At 35.9% G+C, this 19,775-nt stretch overlaps 1 pseudogene; it reads right to left on the bottom strand.

Moving 5' to 3' along the window:
- Positions 1 to 1,066: 1,066 nt before the first annotated feature.
- LOC122753600 lies at positions 1,067 to 1,892 on the bottom strand (annotated as a pseudogene).
- Positions 1,893 to 19,775: the final 17,883 nt, after the last annotated feature.

Genomic DNA, 19,775 nt, shown 5'->3' with positions numbered 1-19,775 from the left:
TATTCAACTCTTCATTATACCATTTGAGGTTTTCTTTGCAAAGATACTAGAGCAGTTTGTCATTCTGTTCTCCAGCTGATTTTATAGATGAGAAAACTGAGGCAAGGAGAGTTAAGTGACTTGTTAGGATCACACAGCTACTAAATGCCTGAGGCTATATCTGAACTAACAAAGATGAGTCTTCCTAATGTCGGGCACTCTATTCACTGTGCCATCCATATACATAAATACAAATATAAAACATGTAAATATAGAAATATGAATATAGAATACATGTTAAGTAATTTAAAATAATTTCAAAAGGTTTAAATCACTAAGTGTATATATATATAATGTATGTGTGTATGTGTGTGTGTGTATATATATATATATATATGTGTGTGTGTGTGTGTGTGTGTGCATTTACATGAAAATGTGGGATTGGATGGGGAGGAGATCAGATGTGGGAATTAGCATATGAGTTGTGCTTAGAAAGAAGCTAGGGGGTCCGAGGCAGTACAGATCAAGAGTCATGATATTAGCTATCTTCAAATATTTTAAGGTTTGTCATGTGGAAAAGGAATTATGCTGTCTGAGAATTTTATCTTTTAGAATTGTATATTTTTGTAATTGGCATTCAGAACTAAGATTAACAGGTAAAAATTACAGAATAGTAAATTAGGCCTGAATTTAGTTACCTCGAAAGGCAGAGTTCCCTATGCTAATGGTACCTGCATTTAAGTGAAGAATAAATAACTGTTGAGGATGTTATAGAGAGATTCGCTTATGTGGGGGTTGGACAAGATGAGTCTTCTTAGTTTCCCACTCTAAAATTCTCAGTTTCTTTATGATGAGAATTGTATTATACCCTTAGGTTTTGTGCCCAGGTTTCTTCATGGCATCTTTGCTCCTATTAAGGATGTAAAGTAGATGAAAATTAAGGAGAGAAAGACAAGGGAAGGACTCAAAAGTGCAGCCTGAGAACAACTGCTATAAATGCAGCTTAACCATCATTTTTTTAAAGAAATCAAGATTTATTTTCCTTCAAGAATCTTTTCCTTCTCTATTAGAGCACCTGGGGTAAATTTTAGGACCAATCTGTGGTAGTCCCTACCCACTCAGTGGCCTGAGCATTTGGAGCCTCAGACCAGTCCTCAGCAGCAGGATGAGCACACCTCTTCAGTAGGGAACTGCTGAATGGGCATAGATGGCACCTGCACTCCCTCAGACCAATCAGCCACCTCTGGTTGAACAGCAATGAATTCTGGGACAGAGGCAGTCCATTCACCCAAAATTTTTTCCTTTGTCACTGCCTTCTCAGCTGCAGCCAGCTCTTCCTTCTTAATCTTCTCTGGATCCCTGTAGAAGTAAAGATCAGGCATCACTTCCCATGACTGTTCAGGGGAGATTGTACCACACATAAGTAGGACTTCATGGAGTGAGCTCCCTTGTTGTTGTATGGAATGGCAACATACACATAGCGAATCGGGGAATCTGTGCTGCATAATGCAATGGTTGGGAGGTTAACATACGATGCTTCAGTCAGAGGCTGGTGATCTGCCCGAGGTTCCCTGAAAGCTGCCTGCATATGGTTAGTGAAGGTGCCCAGTGTGAAGCATCCAGCAATAGGTGTAGTGCCAGTGGCAGCAGCAAATTTCAGAACAGCTCACTGGCCAGTGTTCCTGGATGAGATGACACTAACATCAGCAACATTTTCTGTGGCGACAATGGTGCGAGCGGCGAGAAGATGCTTTCCCAAGTTCTCTTCAGATTAATGATGTAGAAACCATCACTCTTCCTTTTGTAGATATACAGTTCCATCTGGAAGTCCAAGTTAGGGCCACCCAGATGGTTTCCTGAATTTTGAGGACATCATCCTTCTTCATCTGCAAGACATCTAGGACTCCAGACATTGTGAAAGTTTTCCTTTAAAATTACGACAGAAACCTAGGACAATGCCATATGGATCCCTCTCCTGGGTAGCCCGGAAAGGGAAATGCAACTTACCATCTTTAGAACTCATGACACTATATCCATTTTGAGATGAACAGAGCTCCCTGCTCTCATGAAGCTAGAACAATTGTCAATATTTTAGAAATTATATAATTCTCAATTCAAAAAATTAAATTTAAAAGCATTTGTCACATGCCTGCTGTATGTAAAACATTGGGCTAGTCATTAAGCAATTACAAAAAGAAGACAAAAGGCCCTACTGTTAAGAAGATTGCTTAGTTTTTCATTCTAATAAGGGAATATAACCTCATGTATAGAAGTAAAAAATAAAAAATACATACAAAATAAATCAAAATCCTTTTGGGGCCCATAGTTGCTAATAAGTATTTGTATACACATATTCACATGCATGTGAATGACATGGGGAGGAGGTCAGAAAAACAATTCTTGTAGGAGGTGGCACCTGAACTAGGACTGTACCATTCAGAAGGAAAGAGAGAACATATCACCAGCATGGTAGAGGTGGGGCACTTGTACAGAGGGACAATGGCAAATGATGGAACTATATTTAAACAACAGCTATTAGACTAGTTTGACTTGGAGAAAAAAAATGAAAAAGTGTAATAAAAGTTGAATAGGATTGTAGAAAGGAGCTAGATTATGAGGATTTTAAATGCCAGGATGAAAAATTTATATTCTGTCCCAGAGGCTATATACTCTCCCCTTTAACTTGGCATAAACCTTAGGGGGAAAACAAACCTAATACTGAAGGGAATGGAGAAGGTTTTGGGAACTTAGTGGCATTTTGAACTTAAATCGTAGAATGAAACCCAAATGAGCAATGAGTGAAAATGCAGACAACTACCTGAGGGCATTGGGACTTATTTTTGTTTTAAAATAATATCAATTAATATTGAAAGTTAAGTAACATATTAGTTCATTTGTGATACAGAATAGGTTTTCATCTAAATACTCTGCATCAAAATTCTTAATATAACCTTAAACTTGTAAGCGACCTTAAAAGTCAGTTATAACTCTGTTTTGCCGATGGAGTAACTAAATAGTGTAAGTGGCTTGCTCAAGGTTAACAGAACAAGCTAAAAACAGTACTGATGAGAAACTAGGTTTCCTGACTCCTTGTCTAGGAGTCTTTCCACTTCAGCACATAGTTATCAGGAACTACCAGGGATCATCAAACAAATGTCTAATGAGGTTACAGTGTTGTATGAAATGAACAAGTAATTTAAAATATAGCTGTTCTTATCCTTACTGAGAGCAAAGGGAATGACAAATATTAGCTCAGAGGGATGGTAACATCTAGCCATAATAGCAGTTATAAGCAAAGATAGATGAGACAGAAAATGAAAAATAAGCATATCAGCTATAAGATGATTCTGATGTATTATAGAATATGTGGAAACATTTGTTTGATTATGTTAAGTTATATTAAGTTTGATTATCCTGTCAACCAAATGACCTTGAATAAATCAAAAGGAGGCAATCGAAGTGATAAGAAAATCAATAGTAGAAAATTCTTAATATTTAATATTTATTTCATGCTGTGCATGTTGTAGTTTACTACATAGATAAAAACATAAAACTAAGAAATAGTCATAAATATGTAACCAGATGATCAAGGTACATGTGTAAAATGAACTTCATTTTAACTGTTACTTCTTCTGAAAAGTGCTGACCCCCAGACTCCATGAGATGTGACTGTAATATAATTTTTCCCTACTTACCATACTGACATTGATGCAGATACAAAGAAATGTCTCCACACCTTTTAAAGTGTCATTTAATGAAAAAGCATAGAATATTTGAGTTAAGAGGGTTTGTAGAGCTAATCTAGTCACAGAATCTCAGAGTTAGAAGGGAACAGATCAGGCATGTGGTTATCCAGCATTTCCTCAAAAGACTTCCAGTTAGGGGGAACTTGCCTATTTGGGGGTAACTGCAATATCATTGTAACTTCTACCCCTTTCTCCTACTTCTGCCCTCTGGATTCAAAAAGAATGAGACAGACTTTTCACTTAGCAAACACTACTTACTATCTTGTCCCCCAATTTTTCCTTTTCAGGACTATGCATCAATCATTTCTTCCTTTGTTCCATATAGAGTATGAATCTGACACCAGTTACCTTTCAGGTTGCTCTCCTTAGTATAATCTCAATTTTAGTAGAGTGGAATAACAAGAAATTAACAATACTCTAGATGGTATCTTGCAGAGCAAAGTATAGTGTGTTGTTGTCCTATAATTTCTGTCTCCTCAGTCCATTATATAAATGGACTAATATAAATATATTTTTTCTTTTTGTTTTCTTTTTTGTGGGACAATGGGGGTTAAGTGACTTGCCCAGGGTCACATAGCTAGTAAGTGTCAAATGTCTGAGCCTGAATTTGAACTCAGATCCTCCTGAAATGAGAGCCTTATCCACTGCACCACCTAGCTGCCCCTATAAATATAATATAAAGGGACTTATATAAATAAGAAACTGAGGTACAGAAGATATATGTGATAGCACAGTATGATTGTTCAAGATTTGGGAAGGCTTTAATTTATTGCTTTGTTTATTATCTAGTGTGGAGGAAGTGATATGAAAAATATTAATAACATGGATTAAAACTTAAAGTGTATATAGTTCACCTATCCTCTCCCCCCGCCAATGATTGTTAAATATTTACCCTACCATGTAACTTTACAAATGAAAAGCTGTGAAGTATAGATTTGAATCCAAGATTGGAGAAATTGGGTGAAAACTAAAACAGTAGTTGAAATGACTCTTTTCTTCAATTTTAACGAAATATATTTTCTTCTTTTGTCACCCTCCAGAATAGTTTCACGTCACCGTATGCTGCTTCTAATATTTCTCAGCTTTCAGTGAATTCCTTTAATGTCATAGAGTACTTTTGTTTACAAAATGAATATTGAAGTAAAGTAAGATTTGTGATTTTTCCCAATTAGTGGTCCAGGGAAAAGGCCCAGTAGGGTGTTTTAATTTAAATAGTATATTGGTATTGTAATATTAAAGGGGAAGTCAAACCATCCTTGAGCATTCATTGAATTCCGTATTTCTGTCAAAAGAGAATGTCGGCAGAGCCAGGTGTTCTTCAAGGGTCAAATCTACCATTCAATCTTGTAAATTTTCTTTTTTGGTCACTTCTAAATAATTGTAGAACAGAGATTATAGAATATTAGTGTTGTAATGGACCACTATACTCTAAACAATGACGTATTCACTTTTTTTCTCTTCTGTTTCTCATCAAAACTCATGCTTGTACCTCTGCAACCCTCAGCTCTGATAGGTGAAGTTTTACCTTCTCTTGCCCAGAATCAGGCCACCATGACACTTTTCTGAACACCTTCAAGCCATGGTGCTCCATGGATACCTTGGAACACTATCCCCTTTCCACTTCTACGTCAGGTTCATGTATTGCATTCCCTCATTAAGATAGAAGATACCTGAAGGAAGAGATTGCCTTGCTTGCTAGCATTTGTATTTCTGTCACTTAGCATAATTCCTGACCCATTGTAAGTACTTAATAAATACTTGTTCATTCATTCATTCATTCATTCATTCATTCATTCATTTATGCATACATGCATTCACCATTTAGCCCAATCCTATAAATTGCAGGTGTGAAGTATGTCATGGAATTCCTAGCAAGGAATGAAACTGTTCTTTTGGAAGCTACCTTTTTCAAAATACTTTGGGGCCCAGAGATACTTATGCATTGGAGTAGCAGCATACTAGAATAAATATCAGCACACATGCACATAACTGGTACACAAGGTATTACAGAGAGTAATGGAGAAAACAAAAAAGAGCAGAAGAAAAGGAATAGTGGCTGTGTCCTAAACCCATGATCCTAACTCAACCTTAGAGATGATGGCATGACAAAATCCCCATGCCAAGAGGCCCCGCTTCACCCAATATTTCTTCTCCATAGATTTATTTAATATCTTACTCCCCCCTCCCAAGTAGGAAGAGTGGAAAGAAGTGTCAATTAAATGTTCTATGTGCCAGGATCTTTGCTAAACACATTCTAAATATTATTTCATTTGATCCTCACAACAGCCCTTAAAGGTAGGTGTTATTTTTATCCCCATTTTCCAGCTGAGAAACTGAGGTAGACAGAGCTTAAGTTCCTTGCGCAGGGTCACATAGTTGGTTAGTTTTGGTGCTGGATTTAAACTCAGGTCTTCCTGACTCTAACCCAGTGTTCTATCTATTGCACTACCTTCATAATTTACATATTGGATGTACTTTCTTCATTAAAAACATATTTCTATTTTTAATTTTTTTGTTTTTTTAAAGACATATTTCTATTAATTCAACCTGATTGAATTATTTATTATGGCTGTGATATCATATTGCTGATTCCTGTGGAGCTTGGCTCCACAGTATGCATCATTTCTGGTATGTTTGAATTATCTCCTGAGACATTGGATGTAGACATACTAACTAAATATATTACAAAATTTGTGGGTTTTTTCCATAATATTCTATTTACATTTATACTGACTTCAAATTCAAATAAGCCAATCTGAAAGAGTGCAGCCCAAATCCTGAATTATTAAAATTCAAGTATAGGAACATCCTCTGTTTAGGGAATGAATTAGCATCAGTTGTAAGAGACAGGGGAGATATCTCTCCATTTGGAACTTGTATGATAATAGCAGGGACCCTGCTGTGTTGATACATGTATGAAAGGAAGCTCATGTGCTTAACATAACAAAAGTGAATTCTCTAAGTTCTGCTGTTTGAATTATGTCACATCCAAACCAGCAGAACAAAAGACATTTTTGATGTTTTTAAAATGCTATCTCATTAAAATGCAGAAATTTTAATTACCAGCCTTAAAATGGAAAAAAAAAAAGCTTTAAGTTTCAGGGCTCCATTTCAGAATATCTATTTAACGATAGATTTGAAAGCCATAGTAATATTCTAGTTGGTCTAAATATCTATTTAATGTATTATTTAGTATTTGTTTGCTTAGATGGATGAGGTCCTCCTGCAGATTCTACCAGGCACTGTGTTTCCCAAGGTGTTACATGTCATCTGGTACTGGTTGGCTGTTTGGCTTTATTCTCTAATACTGCCAGAGGCATTTTCAAAAGAAGGTAAATAAATGATAGAGATAACTTTATTATCGAATGACAGCTCTATCTCCTCTAGTGACTTAAATGTAGGTGCTTTAAAAATAAATGCTGTAGATGAATAGGCAGTTGTAGGTCAAGGAGCTGCTTCTTTCCATTGCCCTTCATGCACCTCTGTGATAGTTCACAGGCTTATCAGATCTATTTGTGGAGAGTCGGAGGGTAATGGAAAAATAGTCAAAGTCACTTTTTTTAAGGCACCAATTAGATTTAAATCATTCTAACCATTCTTCGGGACTGATTAATGATTCCTTTTCATAGTGCAATGCAGCAATCCCTTTAAGCTGAATTAGTTTGGGGAATTTTAATAAAACTAGGAGCAGAAGAGCCCAGGATTGCTTCATATCATTATTATTCATCCATTAGCAGATTGCCACCACCTCAGAATCGGCCCTTGTAAAGGACTTAGAAAGCATCTTGAAAGGTGGCATTGTAGACTGTTTTACAAAGGCAATTTGGAGTCAGGAATTCCTAGGTTCAATTCACACCTTTAATATAGTCTAATTGAATGACTGCATAAGGCATTTAAGTTCTCCCAGACTCAGTTACCTCTGTGTTAAAATGCTTACAACAGTTCCTTAAAACCTACCCCACAGGGTTGTTGTGAGGCTCAGATATGCAAATCATGAAGTGCTATATGTGTCAGATGTTGCTATAATAATTATGTTGGTAGGCCTGGCTTCAAACATTTTCCATTTTTGTTTCTCCCTGACTTTATAATAGCCCTACAGTGTTTTGTGTTTGTTTTGTTTTGTTTTGCTTTGTTTTTGTTCTGTTCTTCCTAAAAGTGAGAAAGAAAAATGAGAACACAGCAATGATCTGAAAATTTCTTCTGTATGGGCAGGATATAATAGAGAGAAACCAAGAAAACTGAATTATACTTAGTACATTAAGTAATGGACTACCCTACCCTACCCCTGCCGCAAACTTTAAAAGTGACTGAAGTATGGGTAGACTGAATCCATTCCTGTATGATTTGTTGTTGCACTTACCTGTTATTTCCTCATATTATGTATTGTTAACTCTATAAATTATTGGACAGTAGTCTCTTTTTTCCTCCTTTATTTTCCTTTTCACCATTCCAATGGAAGTAATCTGTGATGCTAACTTTTCTATTCTTGACTAGCTATTTATTTTATTTCCCTGACAACTTAATCACCAGATATTTCGTACTTAAAATTTTGTCAGCAAACATAAATGCAGATGATAATATATTGTATCTAAATAATACAATCGTTTATTATAACATAATATTGCATAATATATGTAATATCATGAAACATATATTCAATTATATAACATAAAATTAACTAATATATAATAAAACAACATAATATAACAATTACATATATATATATACACACATAAATACATAAAATATGGAATTTTTATACTTTGTTTTTGTATGAACCATCAGGGCTAATGGTGCCTTGGTAGTCACAAGGATTGAGTACTATTTCTCATTCGTCCAAAACTATTTATATGAACCAGATTACACTCTTCTGGGGTTCGGTTTCTTAAGAAGTTAAGAGTTAGACTCTCAGCCTTAAACAAATATTCTTGGTCTTATGACTATAATAATCTATCTTATTTGCATTTCTGGTAACCTTAAGAATTGCAATGATAGAATAAGATATAGGCCTTGCCCTCCTAGAATCTAACAACCTAACAGGTTTAGACATGTAGATGTGTATAGAAAAAAATTTAATATAAGTAGTCTCTACTGTTCCTAAGCATAACACAAAAAAGTAGGAGCAGTATAAACATTGCATGAGAGACTCTAGGGAAAATCAGGGAAATTTTCCTAGAGGAGGTGGTTTGTGATTTGGGCTCCTTAGGAAGGGGAAAGATTTCAGAAGGCAGAGCTATAGGGGAAAGGCAGAGGAGAGGTCTTTTCAGGCGTGGAGAACAGCCTGCAAAAACGAATGAAGAAAAAATAGGACAAGTTTGGGGAAATGATAAATAGTCCAGATGGCCAAGGCTGTAGAGAGTGTGCAGGGAAGAATGCCCAAATAAAGCTAAAAAGTTAAATTGGAGACAGATAATGGAGAAGGTCCTTGAATACCAGAGTAAGGCATTTGGATAATACTTAGTGGACAGTGAGGAAGTGCTTCTAGATGATCCAATCATAATGAAGTAAAAATAGAGCCACTGGCTTAAGTTTGATGCCATGATGAGGCCAAATTCCTTATTTTGTGAAAATGTGGGAAGAATGTCAGCTTTAGATTCAGAGCATATGGATTTGCATCCCACCTTTGCCACTTGATTCATGTATGTAATGCGGAACCCTTGGCAAGTTAACTCTACGTGCCTTAGTTATCTGATCTGTAAAATGGTTTAACTTGATGATCTCTAAGGTTTCATGGAGCTATAATGCTATGATCCTCTGATGCTATTTATTAACATTATGAGACAAATGTAACATACGGTAAATTGGATAAGTCAATCTTATAGTTCAGAAGACCAGGATTCAAGGCCTGACACTAATATGTACTAGCTAAGTGATCATGGATAAATCATTTCATGTAACAAGGCTCTAGGCGATTGTCTAAGACTATAAATTATAGATGAATTACTGATCTGTTTCATGATTTCTTACACTGGTGAAAAGATAGTTCTGGACTGGCATAAAACACATACATACACACATGCGTGCAGGCACACTCACATACACCCTTAAGTATGAACCATATCAGGGAGGCAGCTAGGTGGTGCAGTGCATAAAGTACGGGCCCTGGATTCAGGAGTATCTGAATTCAAATCTGGCCTCAGACACTTGACACTTACTAGCTGTGTGACCCTGGGCAGGTCATTTAACCCCCATTGGCCAGCAAAAAAAAGAATAAGCCATATCTCTCCATTAACAAACATGTTCCTAATTATGGGTTGACATAATATTGTTAAAGCCATATCTGATTTGGAGACAGTTTCTAATTTTAGAAATTCAAGATGAGATTGTCAATCTAGATATTAATTCTTAATGTAGATGATTCAAACCAATTTTGTTAACATATATTTTTTAAATATCCCAAGGGGAACATAGAATTTCTTAATGTACTACATGTACATAGTACATGTAATGTACTATGACATAATTGATCCAAATGGCCATATTCTACACTGGAGAGTTTCCATCAGACATATGTATTATATATTGTTTTGTCTTCTATCTCTATTCAAGGTTTTCTTATCCCTGTGATGAAGTGCATTTATTGTCTCTGTTTTAAGTGAAACATCTGTGCATTACCACCCGCCTACTTCCACCCCTACAAAAATGTGGATGCTGGCAAGCTAACAAGTATAAACTGACACACCAGATATACATAACTGTAGGTGGGCCAAGGCCCTTCCATCTGTAGAATGCACCACTTACCCATCACACGACAAAGGTTAGGTGGGTTTAGAGAAATACGTCCTAGGCAAAAATTAAATAAAATTGGGTACCTTGTTTTCCAATTTTTATCATATAAATAGGTAGTCAATTATTTTTGTTCTTTATACCATAGTCATGTTGCTGAATACAGTTGAACTTAGTACAGATCCAGATAATCATTTTTTTAATGACCTCTTCAAATAAACTATATACATACATGTATACATATGTATATATGCAGGTAAATAATAGGGGCAGCTAGGTGATACAGTGGATAGAGTTCTGGGCCTGGAGTCAGGAAGACTGATCTTCATGAATTCAAATCTAGCTTTAGACATTTACTAGCTCTGTGACCTGAGGCAAGTCACTTAACCCCTGTTTGCCTCTGTTTTGTCATCTGCAAAATGAAAGAGAGAAGGAAATGGCAAACCACACCAGTATCTTTGCTAAGAAGACCCCAAATGGCAATCGACTGGAAAACTATATATACATACACACATACATATGTATATGTATGTGTATACGTATATGTAAATGTATATGTATATTTATGTATATATATATATATATCTTACAGAGCAGTTGTTAATATGCCTTGTTTGGAAAAGTGCCTTACCTGGATCTCCCTAAAACCACTACACCAATGAAATCAGGTGGCCTGTACCCTTCCTGAAAATGATAGAAAATTGAGAAGATTGTTTTATTCTTTCCTCAATGATAAAATATTTTTGTAGGGAATTTTCCCTAATTCCTCAGAGACTTCCAATACTATACATGTCTTATAGAAAAACATGATTTCTACCTATCTACCACTGCAGTTTTAAAACAACATAAAAACATAAAAATCAATATGTTAAAATAGGTATGGGGGCAGCTAGGTGGCGCAGTGGAGAGAACACCAGCCCTGGAGTCAGGAGTACCTGAGTTCAAATCTAGCCTCAGACAATTAACACTTAACTAGCTGTGCGACCCTGGGCAAATCACTTAACCCCAATTGCCTCCCTAAAAAAAAAAAAATAGGTATGGACTTCATCTTCTCCTTAAGAGCACTAACACACCTGGGTGGAGGAACACTGAAAGCAGAATCTTAGAAGAATTTCTTCACTTGAAAAATGTGAATAATAAAAGCAACAGTACATACCATACAAGATTATTCTGAGAGTCAGATGAATTAAGATGTATATAAGGAGTTTTATAAACTTAAAATGATTTAAAATAATATATAAAATTATTAATATTCTTGTTAATAAGCATTTAGCTTTGTCTAAAAACATTCCTACACTTAACCGTATTATTTTTCCTCAAACATTTTCCCTCTGGATTGGTCTTGTACTTGGATTATTCAAAGATGTTTAATTGAATGATGTTGAATAACTAATTTTTTCCCCAAAGATAGGGTCTTAACTTCTTTGACAGAACCTTCTGAACAACACACATGGTTCCATGGTTAAACAATTAATCTTCATACTTAGATTAATCATTTAAGTCGTTCTCTAAACACTTATTTACCATATTGTAGATAAGTTCATGTTTTATATAATTATACATGTTTTACCAATATTTGATTGCTTACTATTTCAGCCGCTGTCTTGCGACTATACCCATATATGGGAAATGCTTTGGGAGTTAACCCTGAGGAAAAATCAGGAGTCTGAGTCCCTTAGGCAGTTGGATGTTAGACATCACATCCCTCTGGCAACTCCTGCGGCAGCACTCGTACCAAACTTTATTGGCTCTTTTGCTCCTTTGGATCCACCAATGTTGTAGAGAGGGAAAACCTGCTACATGGGCAACAACTTGTTTTCCATATTGATCAGCCCAGGCCAGCACTCTGGAGAGGACACTCCAGCACAGCCACACTGTGGCCTGTGGCTCTTCAAGGCGCTGATCCATTGGTGTCCGCGACTGATGGAGGCCTACTACTACTACTACTACTACTACTACTACTACTACTACTACTACTACTACTACTACTACTATTTCAGGGAGGACCAAGGTAAGGAGGGATTTCATTTAAAATTCAAAACTTTATATAAAAACATTAAAGAAAATTGAAAACAAATAAAGATAAGGCCTGTGGTTTGTCACTATCAGGATTATGGTTGGCCCAACAACAATCTACAAATGTGGAGCACTTTTTTTTTTCCCTTTTCTTTTCCCTATTCTAGAGACTTGTGTATTGAGAGGCCAATTTGAGTTTAAAAAGAGCTATTTGGTTACTCAATCTGTGAAATTCCACATAAACTAGGAGAAGCACAACCCAGTAACTGTATTTGGCAAGCAGGAGCAGTTCTCTTCAATCAAAAATTCTCAATTGACGCACCTCAACATGAATTAGCTGAAGAAGTTTTATAGTAAATTTTGGACAAGTCTTTGTTGCTCAAGGGAGATACAGAACTAAGAAACTGCTAGATAATGAGTAAGTTAGTATTTCTTTAAAACAAAAATTTAAGACTGCGTTTCTTTCCCAACAAAAAGATTAGCAAAATTGTATCTACTCACAAAGAAAGTCTAATATTTATCAGCACTCATCCCAGAATCTTAAATCTGCTGCATTTTTCTGGATTTAGAACAGTTTCCCCATCTTTGAATTGCCTCCTGGCCCTCTGCTGGGCCATTGCTAGTCATCTTGAACTTTGTCTTACTACTGTACTCTGATGACTCTGAAGGAGAGCGTGAGGCTGATGACTTTGTGTAGCTCTCCCTCAAATCCAACTCATGTACCAATTAAGACCTTATGCTCATGATGTCATTGGTCCTCTTTGAAAATGAAGGAAGAACAACCACCTGGCCCTCTCTTGCCAGGTACTCAACAAATTGAGCCTAGACTTATTCTGGACCCCCATAGTATTTAACATATTGTAACTCAGAACTCTTGAATTTGAGTGATCCACCAACTTCAAATCTTCCCAGTAACAGGTTGGACCACCAAGCTTGACTGGTTAGGAAATCAATTAAAACAAACAAAAACTTGACAGAAATCAGAAATGCATCCTCAGATACCCCCTAGAGATTACTGTGATACTTAAACTAGTCAGTATCTTTTAAATCATTCAGTTAATTAGTTGATAAATTGTGAATGCCTGTATTATTCAAGGCACTGCTGTACAATCAAGAGTAGAAAAAGGAAAACAAAAATAAAACATGAGAACACAACATTGGTTTCTGTTGTAAAGTAGCTTAATATTTAGTTCATAAAGTTTTTCCATTCATGACTCCTTTTCACCTGAGTCATTTTTCCATGACCCTGGTATATAGGTATCTAAAATAGGCATATATATATATATAACCTTTTACAGTTGCCCAATTTGTCACAAGCCCTGCATTCAGTTACATGAGCCAATATGGGGTGACAACTTACTTTGGTTTAGCTGATGAGAGGACACATGTATGTCAAGAGATAATTGACAATATATGACAGTAAATGACAAGTGTCCAATGGCTAGAGACAGGAATTTCTGTGACTTATGCAGAGGAAGTAGAGCCCACTTTGACTTGCATGGTTGTGGATGGAGTCACAAAAGAAAGAGTTGAGTAGGACTTTAAGAAAGGAAAGGGTTTTGAGAGAGAGAGAGAGAGAGAGAGAGAGAGAGAGAGAGAGAGAGAGAGAAAATCTATCTGTGTTGTGCATAATGTGTTGTTCTTTGTTTCTTGAGTTGATGGGAAGGAAGGAGGGGAGGGGAAGAAAGTGGGTATAGGGAGATCAATTAAGTTGACTAATCAAATAATTTAAGTCATAGAATCAAAACATTTAGAGATAGAAGGTCATTGAGTCCAATATCGTCATTTTATAGCTGAGGAAACTGAAGAACAAGGAAGTTAAATGATTGTCCAAGGTCACATAGGTAATAAATCCCTAATTCCAATGTAGGACCTTATCTCCTACACCTTATTACTGAATTAATATGAACTTCAAACATTGAAATGATGACTAGGGGGCAGCTAGGTAGCACAGTGGATAAAGCACTGGCCCTGGATTCAGGAGAACCTGAGTTCAAATCTGGTCTCAGACAATTGACACTTACTAGTTGTGTGACCCTGGGCAAGTCACTTAACCCTCACTGCCCTGCAAAAAACAAAAACTAAACTAAATTAAAATAAACTAAACACAAAACAAAAAAACAAAACAAAAAACAAATGATGACTTAAGTCAAGGCACAATCAAAAATAAAACTGGTATTTGATACTAGATTCTAAGTGAATCTATGCCAAAAAAGAATTGGTCTGCAGATGTGGTATTGTCAACTGTAGCTGTCTTAGGGAAAAGTAGCTGGTGTTGGTGATAGAGAACTGGGCATAGAATCAGAAAGACTTATGTTCATGAGCTGAAATCATGCCTCACACACTTACTAGACCATGAACATGTCACTGAACCCTGTTTGCCTCAGTTTCCTCATCCGTAAAATGAGCTGGAAAAGAAAATGGCAAACTCCTCCAATGCCTTTGCAAGAAAACCCTAAATGGGTCACAAAAAATTGGACATGGCTGAAACAATTGAATAACAGTTGTGCTTATGTCATGAAATGCTGAGACTTCATTTTCATTCAAAGTTCCATGAAACTTTCCATTCCTTCAAGTGCAAGCCATAATTCTGACTGAAAAATAAAACTCAAACTAATTTTGAGGGGAAAAATGTTATGATCTGAAGAATAGTAACAAACTTGCATAATGTTGAGTTTTTTTTGAACATTGTTTTCACTATAAGAGTGCTTTAAATCTAAGTACACCTGGTTTGACGTTCTCAGTAAAGAGGGAGATGATTTTTTTAAAAAGCAAAAAAAAATTCCCAAACAACAGCAAAAGCATTTAGGAAAAAATAATTAAACAGCAGCAGCTGGAGGAAAACAATGAAGTGGAAGAAGACTTTATAAATACAAAACCAGCGCAAGCAATTAAAAGCTTCATAACTGAAACAGGTATAATTCTCACTTATTGAACAAATTGTAATTTTTTTCAAGAATATTTTGGTTTTGCCAAAAAATATTCTTTTCTCTCAGTTTTTTCCCTTTTTCTCCTTATATTTCTATTATTGACTTCAGTATCAATCTTAATTTTTTCTTTTATTTTTCATGTTGAAGTTAGTTGATGAAAAAAAGAAGAGAAACATGATGTTTAGAAAAAGAGGGAAGTTTCTACCCATGATTCTATTTTTACTTGTTTATTCCCTCCTATTTTCTACTCTCATTGTCACCTTTTCCTACCTGTTTGGTTCCCTTTGCTCTAGACCCCTAAACCAGGAGACCCAAATTAAATCTCTAATAACAACATCAAGGGAGAAGTGACATAGAACTACTTCTATTAGTGTGGATAATGAATAAAGTCTGTGAAGTGCATGCGCTATATGAATTTGTACTGTATTTTTCCACTGGGCTAGAACCACTGACTATATTTTATATAAGCATAACGTCAAATACTGTGAATTTTAAAGTATGTGACCATTTCATGAGAGCCACTATTTGCACAAATTGGAATCTAGTTGGCACCTGCACCATTGTGTAGCAATTTTGTTTATATTGCCTCAAATCTCAAGTAGATTTACTAAATTGGAATACCCTGGCTCCTTATTGAAGGAAATAAGCCTTGCTGAAGTATATATGCAATGGTGGGATTAAAAGCAAATTCTTTATCTATCCCTACATTAGTATGTTTGTATGTGGGTGCATCAAAGAAAATTGATGACTGAAAGTCAGGATACGCTATCAATTCCATAATCTAAAAGAACCACAGAAATGGTTCACCACATTTTCTTCGGGGTCTTTCTCTTTGGTAATTCACCTAGCCCAATGCTTTTGCTCATTTCTGTATTTAGAAAGAAGGAGAATATTTCTCCACTTTGCCCAACTGATTCACTAAAGAAAGAATAGTGGCTTGCTGAAGAAATATAGAACGATAGCAATTTGTGTGTACTTTCCTAGGCAATACTGAGACAGGACCTTAAGACTATGGTGGATGTCAGTGGCCTACCTTATTTTTCCAATAGCTTATAGGTAATTGATTAATTTTGTGGGTGAAGAGCTATAGAATTCCAAAGTTTGCGATTGATGTATCAGCTTCCCAGTAGAAATAGGAGATGGCCATTCCTGGATCATTGTACAACTAAAGGACCAAAGAAATCCAAAGCCATGCCCAAACCGTCCAAGACCCCTTGACAGTCCTAGGCAATGGAGATCTGAGGTTAAAATGAATACTTATTCAATAGTCCAACAAAGGGCCATAACTATTGTTGATTGTGGGGTGTGAGGGATGTCTAATATTTCTATTTTTGTGTTTGTGTATCTAAGAGTCTTTTGGATTTGGAACATATTGTTGTAGCAAAATAAATAGCTACTTAATGCCTATATTCTACATTGAGTATCTTGTTTTATAAGATTTTTACCTGTATTTTGGTAAACTCTAGCCAGGAGCATTGCTAAACTTTGTTTTAAGGATTTCCCCAAGATTTCTCTAGGGTTGGAGGGAATTGGCCATGGAGAAAGTCGGACCTCTTTCTTTGGGGTCAGGTCACCTTCTAGGATGAATCTGGTTTCTTGTGAACATAGAACTGAAGCACCCCAAAGCGTTGGCAGAGGAGTAGCTGGGATTTAGAGGCACATTAATTATAGATTTGTATTGTATTTTCTGTTTTGACATCATTTTTATTTCCAAAAACATAACCATTTTCCCCCTTGCCATAGAACCATACTTGGCAAGAAAAACTAAAAAAATTGAAAGAGAAAAGACACTTAACAAAACTTACCACCAGATCTGCTGAATCTGAAAGTATATTTTAATGTTCTACTCCATTAGTTCCTTAGCTATATTAAAAAGTGGGAAGATCATTTTCTTATCTCTTCTTTGGGATGAAGATTAATCATTATAAGTACCCTTTTCAGTTTGTTCTTTCCATCAGCATTATAGCTTCTTCATATATGGTTTCCCTGGTTCAACTGCTTCTCTTTGCATTGGTTCATGTAAGTCTCCACATAAGGACAGGGATAGAGATTAAACTTCAATTGCATTGATATAAAGAATTCATGGATAAGGAAAATCCCACTACAGATGCAAGTTTACAACTCTTCTACAACTAATAATCTTAAAAGGGAAGCTAGGTTGCATAGTGGATAAAGCAACAGCACTCGATGCAGGAGGACCTGAGTTTAAATCTGGCCTCAAACACTTGACACTTACTAGCTGTGTGATCCTGGGCAAGTCATGTAACCCTCATTGCCCCACAAAAAACAAATGAAAACAAAAAGAAGACAAATAATCTTAACAACTTCCATTGCATACAGAGAAGATAAATACTTTGTCACACGGTCACATAGCTAATATTAGAGATAGGATTTGAATCCAGTTCTTCCTATCTCTGAGACCAATTTTCTATCTCCTGTGCCATAGTTCTTCATAGACATCATTTGTTACATAGCCACAATATTTCATTGTATTAATAAATCAACCAATCTATCAAAAAGCATTTATAAAGCATGTATCATTATCCAGGCACTGTGTAGACAAGTATAAAGAATGAAATAATCTTCATTTTCAAGGAGCTTATATTTTCAATTTATTTAGAGATAGTTATGTGGAGATTTGTTTTTCTCTTTCTATTAATGACCCCCAAATTAAAACAATCCAAAGAGTGCAGTCTACTCATACTTAAGTATTTCAAGGATCCATAGGTATTGCAATTACTATATCAATTAATCAAGCAATCAAAATCATTTAATAAGAGAGTATTATAAGCCAGAGACTGTGATAATCACTGATAATGAAAAGAATAGGAAAGGAAAAACAAAACAAAAGAAAAAGCCATTCCAATGTATATTTGTTTGTTTGCTGTTTTTTACAAATATATAAATCAAAAACTACAAGATAAATGGACAGAAGGTAACCTAAAATGGAATGGCACTAACAGTATAAAGAAAGGCCTCCTTGAGAATGTAGAGCTTGATAAAATTAGAAGCTCTCTTTGAGAGGTATTTTTTTCTTTCTTTCTTTCTTTTTGGTGAGGCAATTGGTGTTAAGTGACTTGCCCAGGGTCACACAGCTAGAAAGTGTTAAGTGTCTGAGGCTGGATTTGAACTCAGGTCATTCTGAATCTAGGGCAAGTGTTCTATCCACTGTGCCACCTAGCTTCCCCTCTTTGAGAGTTTTGACAGCTGGAACTTTCATACCAGTGTGAAGGATGAGCCTCTCTCACCTTAGTTAAATTGGTCCTAAGACATATAGCTTATCATTGAACCCAACACTCAAAGCCTTTTCAACTTGGTGGACCTGCCAGAATTTTGTTCTATTTGCATATCCGTCAAGAACCTAGAGTTACATCTCTGTGAGGAAGAGGTGTCAGAGAAATATTTTGACTCCCAAATGCATTATCTCTGGTCTAAGTTAAGGTTTTTACCTTGGTTGTGAAGGTCTACCATGCTTTTCATCAGATGAAAATGGAAGGAAACAGAAAACAAACAAAAATACTTATGAATATTAAAAGTTGGCTATATGATCAGCTAGGTGGTGCAGTGGATAGAGCACCAGTCCTGGAATCAGGAGGACCTGGGTTCAAATCCAGCTTCAGATACTTGACACTAGCTGTGTGACCCTGGGAAAGTCACTTAACCCCAATTTCCTCACCAAAACCAAAAACAAAAAAGTTGCATATATGCTTTACATATGGGATCTTCTCCTTCCCATTCTTTTCTTTTTACATTATACTAGTATATTTAACATTATGTTAGACTTGTTGAGAACCTACCCAAATTTCAACATATGAAATATAGCATTTAACTGGACTTTAGATCTCCTTTACTACTCCCCTGCCACCTTACATACACATTTCTCATTTTCTTTTAGACCATCATATTCTATCAGCAACAAGAGAATTGAAGTAGGTAGGGATCATTCCAGTTAACTCAACAAGCAGTTACTTATTTACTCCATCTGAATTCAATCTCTTATGGTCATGAGGGATTGTATGCACATGGAGCAGATAAGTATGGACTAGAGATGGATACCAAATCCATCTTCTTTTCTTGAATTTAGTGCCAGTTTCTAGATTATATAATAACTTTGAAAGAGAAACAATAAAGGGAAAGGAAGTTATAATTATAATGAAGAACATTTCTTTAGAACTACTTCTTTTTCCAATTTCCTTTGGAAGGTACTTAGAAACATTATTATTTAAAATGAAAACTAAAAGACAATGCACAAGAGACTAATGCATCTGGAGAGGGAAAAACAGAGGAGATAAGGGGGGGGTAGCTTCCTTATTGAAACAAACAGAAGCATGATTTTTCTCACCAAAAATATCAATGCTGAAATATTATACACACATAC

This window comes from Dromiciops gliroides, chromosome 4 (assembly GCF_019393635.1).
Source record: "Dromiciops gliroides isolate mDroGli1 chromosome 4, mDroGli1.pri, whole genome shotgun sequence".
NCBI lineage: Eukaryota > Metazoa > Chordata > Mammalia > Microbiotheria > Microbiotheriidae > Dromiciops > Dromiciops gliroides.
This window is presented reverse-complemented; position numbering and strand designations above follow the sequence as displayed.